Consider the following 6,365-nt stretch of genomic DNA (forward strand, 5'->3'; position numbering starts at 1 on the left):
GTTTATTCAACTCAAAGTCCACGGTCTTTGGCTTTTAGTGAGTCTCCTTAGACAGCGCAGAAGGTGCCAAAACGTGCCTCCATCCGGTGTAATAAGAGACAGTCCCCGCGCGCCTGTGCTCGCCTGTGTGCGCTTCCTTTGTGCCAAGTCTCTGGTGCGTTTTAAAGTGATGATGAGTTCCCTGTGGACCACACCACCGCTGCTCGCCAGGGGAGGTATAGTCAGGTGGCTTCAGATAATGTACTTGCTCTTAATAGTGCGACTTACACACTGCAAAAAAAAAACTCTCTATTTTGACAAGTCTTACTGGTATTGAGTCTAAAAATCTTATTTTTCTTGAAATAAGTGGAACAATCTGCCAGTGGGGTGAGATAATTTCATGTAGTAAGATTTTTTTTTATTCAAGTGATACTATCTTGATACGAGTGGAGTGATCTGCCTCATTCTCTTCAAGATATTGACAAGATATTATTTCTAAAGAAAATCCCTCAAAAAAGTTCATCTGCATTGTGAACAAATAAAATTACCTCACCTACCACGCAGGTTTTTTCAGCTGCTTAAGAATGACTTTCAGAAACCCAAGCACTGCTAATTTATACACATCAATAATGCCGTAAAGCATCACCAATATCGATTCAGTTTAGTTTACACACAGTCACGGAGCATTGTGGAAGAAATGAGTCAACTTCTGGTAGGGTTCATGTCAGTTAGACGTTTAAATGAAACCCAGCTTCTCATAAGGGAAAAATCTGTTTAAAACCTCTTAAAACTTGAAAACATCCATTGCAATTAGAATAGAATTAGTATGGGTATAACATTAATATCTGAATAACAAACTGAAAAACTAAATAAACTATGAGAGGGTATTTATAGAGTTTGACGGTTTCTCAGGAAACTGTCACAGTGATTTTGACGTCTTGAGAGAGAGAGAGAGAGAGAGAGAGAGAGAGAGAGAGAGAGAGAGAGAGAGAGCGAGAGAGAGGCGCGGAGAGCTATAACTTAGAGATGAAGACATGAATTAATAAACTATGATTGAACCATGGCAAATATTTATCAGAAATATTGGCTCCCCTGCTTTCACTGCGGCTGGTGTTTCCTCTCCTAGGCGGCGGCTGAAATTAAGCCCCTGAACAGCAGCCAGCTCTCTGCTTTATTGGAATGCGTTATTCAAATATGCCTTTATCTCTCAAGTGCGCTCAATAACTATTGCAGCTGCATTGGGCACCACGCACCTTGCCGAGGCTGAAATCTACCTAATATACCATCTGATGAATTAGAAATTAACTCAGGGCTGGCAACTTAAGTTTTCAATCCGTAGAGATGTTTTTGAAAATGCTACTCCAGGTAAATAGATGCAAGCTGTTGCTCGTACCCATGACTCTCATTATCAGTTCCTCTCATAACCATCAACAGTCTTCTTCTATTCCCATGTTAATGTTATTATCTTTCACACCACTAACCTCCTTCTCCATGCAAAATGTGAGGTTTCATTCTCTGAGGTCATTATTAACGAATGGGAAGCTCTTAATTGTGCGTAAAACTTTGCACTCCTATTAGTTATAGTGAGTCATCTCTCTTTTTGAACAGTTTATTAAGTTAACAGGAGGGGGCTTATTACTTGAAATGTATTTGTTTTAACCTCCAGTGCCCAATACTAGCGAAGGACCATTAAACAAGAACCCTTCATCTGTGTGTATCCATAAACCAACAAATTAGTTCAATAAATAGTGGTCAGTTTTGGGTGAATTGCCCCAAAAAAGTTATCTTTCCTAACGGCAGGTGACCAGTCATCACTTAGTGTTAACTGATATTTGAAAGTAGTCTGTTATTTATTTTTAGATTATTTCTGGTACCTGAGTCCCTTGCAGGAGGTAAATGTTTTAGCTGAGATCCATCCAAACGCCAGGCTCATTTGTAGATTCTGTTTTGTCATGTTTATTTATGTTGGGTCTGTTGCACTCCACTCGCCCCTGGTTGTAGTGTTGCCTTCCAGACAGAAAGCTCAGGCATTCAGGACAAAGACGAAAAAAGATGCTGCACTATTCTCCCTTTTCTTCTGATGACTATAAGTAGATTCCCAATAGACTGACAGATCTAATAGATAGAGGGATCTCCAACATCCAGATTGATAGGCATTGCAGAGACAGTTGCCAGCAGGTGTGACAGTTACCCATAAGGCCACAGTGTGCTGTAGGAAAATCATCTGACAGGACAGTCAGATGTCATTTTCAACTATCCTACACTCTTTCAAATTGTAAAATCAGTTTTCCACATTTCTAACTTTCTAAACATAATTGTGTGAAGTTGAAACTGAAATCCCTGAAAAGTGGTACTTTAACCAAATTAGAAACTATTAAACTATTAAAAAGTATTCTCGGCTGCGATTTAATATTTATAATCTAATTACATCCCCAAAGGATTACAGTTGCAGTAACTTTCCAATACTGATAATATAATTACACTTTAATATACTGTATATACTGTATATATATATATGTCTTTTTCCTCTTTTTGCTTCATATACCTCACAGTTTATTGTATTCATATGTAGGCCTATATGAAATGGGACCACTGCAGTGATGAACTTCAACAGGTTTATACAAAACTGCATTTGACGTTTTGAAAATACTCCCCAAGACTTGTCAGCAGAGCCGTCAGCTTAATCTGCTGTTTGTCTAAAAACAAAGGCCATGAAATTCAATTTGGGATGCTCCTGATGTCTGGGTAAGCAGCTTTCAGCCTCCAGCTGACAAGCATGTGTACAAACAATGATTAGCTCTGTGTACAAATACCTTTCATAAGCCTGGGAGGTGGTTTATTCTCACATCATTTATTAATGGCTGATAACAGCAAGAAGTGTTTCATGTCCAATAAGACCAAATAATCTTATTAGCTTTTGGATTTGGTAGCCGCAAATTAATTTGCAGTATGTAAATCAGTGCTGTGCCATTTCGTTCTGTTCTTCTATTTTTCAGTCCAACGTGATTAGGGAAAGTAGCATGTACTTAAACCTCATCCTTCTGTCAATACATAAAGCCTCTGCACAGTAACAGTAAAAAAAAAAGCTAACAGTGACTGTTTTTTGAGGCTTTAAACTACAGAATTTCAAAGACACCACAAGCCAGAAGTCTTTGTTTGCAAAGTGAAGCTAGAGGAATCTTCAATGAACACGTTACTGCTTTGAACTCCAAAATATCATGTAGCAGCTTCACTTTGAGTTCAGCTTCCCTTCTCAGAGTTTTTGCTCCTTCGTTTAAATTCTTCATAAACTAAACTGTGTGTGTGAGGGTGACATCTGTTGCTGATTTAGAACTTTACACTCTTTCGGAGCATCACACACACACAGGATCTCCATTTACCGTGAATGCGTCACATTTCATTGATCGTGCTGGTGTGGGGCAGAGAGAGGTTTCTAACCGTTGCCTATTATTGGTCCAACTGCATATGAAGATACATTCATATGAGGATACATACAGACATGAACGTGTGTCTCTGACTTGTTCCTAAGCAACAGTAGACCTGTGAGCCTAGTGACAGATGGTTGGTGAAGTTATTTTGGTTTGGAGGAGAAGGAGGGAGGGAGTGATGAGGTGCCTGGACGGAGGAGAGGGGAAAACGTTTCCACTTAACATGAGGGAATTGGCAGCCTAGCAACACAAACTAAGTGAAGACATCCCTAGCAACAAGGAGGTGGTGTTTGGCCCCACCCACCCCGCATCCCTCATCCCTCATCCCTACATCCACTTTATTCAAGGGGCTTCCACAGGGCCGGACATCACTTTCCACGCAGAATGTTCACACCCTTCAACCCCCTCCATCCCGCTAGCAACAGACTTCCTCAGAACTTTCTCCCTTTCAATTAGATTCCTCCTGAAGTCGCCTCGTTATTAGACGATCAAAGCGCAGTGCGTAAAAAGGGGTGTGTTCCTGTGTGTGTGTGTGCACAAATCAAATGGCACAAATCAACATAATGGGGGAAATTACAAGGAGAGTAAGTAATAAAAGAAGTGCGTATCTGAGAGTGAGAGAGTGTTTTGGATGATAAGGATCCTGAGAGAAAGAGAGAAAGAGCAGGAGGCCATGTTTTGATCTTAAGGGGTTTGCCACCTGTGGGACTGTTAATCACACACAGGTAAATACAGTCATTAATTACACACGGATACAGATTGCAGAGTGGTGCCCCACATCAACCCCACACCAAGCAACCATCAGTCATTAAAGTTATTTCAAGGAGATAATGACTTCATTGCAGGAGGATAGTAGACTGTGTGTGTGTGTGTGTGTGTGTGTGTGTGTGTGTGTGGCCATGGACACTTACTGTGGCCAATCTGTTTGAATGCATGGTGAAAATCTGTTTGTCTGAGATGCACATTATGGATTTCATGCAGCTAATTGAAGGAATTTCTGTTCCGTCTTCCAGTGCAGATGTCTCACACGCTCCGCCAGCCGCTACCCACTAACCTCCTTTACATTTAGACTCAACTACACATCTCAGCGATAGTCTGCCATCATCTCGCTCCCTCCTTATTCCCTACATTCAGCCAGTTTGTCTTATTAGCCTTGTTCATCTTGTCTTCCTTATGTTTAACAGCAGGCTCCATGAGACAGCCCGCGGTGCCAAAGTCTCGATGTACTTCATAAAAAAAAAAATAAAAAAAACAGTGAGAACAAAAATTGCTCTCTCTCGCAACCTTTCCATTCCTCCATCCCTCTTGTCTCTTCGGTTTGCGAGTTTCTCACTTCCACCGCACAGAAGCTGTCGTCCCCCGGAGAGGGAACTGTAAGCTCAGATCCAGAGGAGGCAGGTCAGATGGCAAAGCGTCACAACACAAATAACGCGTTGTCCCACGTCAGCGACACCGGGGCACATTTCATAAGGCAGCCAACCCTTTACCTGAGGAAAAACTCATATCCCCACTTGACCCTCTCGCCCACCAGTTAAACCCGGCCAAGCAGGAAAGGGTATAAGCCGGTTGTGGTTATCCAAACACTGATTTTGTCTGGGAGCGGTTGCGTTTTGATATTGGCTCTCGGTGATTGCATTCTCAGACTCAGTGAAAAGCTTAAAGGCCCCCGGATAGATCTGTGACACAGGTCAGGACCCCTCCATCCCCCCCCCCCCCCCCCCCCCCGCTCCTCTTGTTCAGTCTTAATTGGCTGCCATCTGACCCAGTCTCCGGCTCTTTTACGCAGCACAACTAGCGCCACGCTCTTCCCAAAATGCCATTCTTTCGTGGGGGTGGAAGCTGCAAAAGGCTACATGGAGCCAATAGATCCAATCATTAGCAAGGCAGCCAATATGGGCAGTGGTGGGGAGGGGAGGGGAGGGGAGGGGATGTTAGGGGTGGACAGCCCATGGAGTATTACCTGCACCGTCCACCTACACCCATGAGCAATCACAGCTTAATGCCAACGGAACAGCTGACTATTATGGCTTGTCTACTTATTTCTCTATTTCTGTCATTTCTTCTTCTAGCCGCAAATCTTGGACTCGGGTGGCAGTAGCTTAGCAACCGGCTAGAGAATGAGAATAAGAGCAGGGCAGAGGGATAGAGATTCAATAAATGGACAAGTGCAGAGATCAGAGGCACTGTCTGCTTCCACCACCACCACTCACCCCCCTCTCCCTCTCTCTCCCCCCTCTCTCTCCCCAAAGTTCATTTCTGTAGGGTGACGTCCAGGCAGAAATGGCAGAGTAGAGTGGCCATTGATCTAATCTTGCTTTTATCCCCTTTGCTGCCTCATTTTCTCTTTATGTCTTTTCTTTTTTTTCTGTTTTAGAAGCCAGCAATTTCTCCCTTTGCTCCAGTCATTCACTGGAATAGGAAGAGGTTTGCTGTAGCAGGCACATATAGATTCATAATGTAGTGAGGAAGACAGACAGCTTGGCTAGAAGCTGTTTTTATGGGACATACATAGAATTGTATGTTGTTTTTTCCCACTAGGGGTCCTTCCACCACAACTTGTCTGAACTTCTCCCCGTCTCATTTGCAGCTTTAAGGAGTTACAGCGGGACTCTACCTGTTCAGGTGTTTCTTGACTGGAACTTCAAATAAAAACGTACTACCTGTATGTTTATTCCGTTCGTGCATTGACTGTCTTCCCTTGTAGCCCACGTGCAAACGTAATGGACTTATTCTGGGATACATGGCAGTTATTTCAGAATCAAATAAACTACACGGTATTTTTACCCACTTAATGTTTTCTTTAAAAAAAAAAAAAAAAAAAGTTGCAGGAGAATAAGTTAAATAAACCACAGATGATTTCCCTGGTAGCCTATAATCTAGACTAGGAGCTGTGAGGCGGGCTGTATGACCTAACTCATCCAGATGAGCCATGCGTTTTGCAAGAATGAGGAAAGGCGT

Source organism: Centroberyx gerrardi, chromosome 7 (genome assembly GCF_048128805.1).
Source record: "Centroberyx gerrardi isolate f3 chromosome 7, fCenGer3.hap1.cur.20231027, whole genome shotgun sequence".
Lineage (NCBI taxonomy): Eukaryota > Metazoa > Chordata > Actinopteri > Beryciformes > Berycidae > Centroberyx > Centroberyx gerrardi.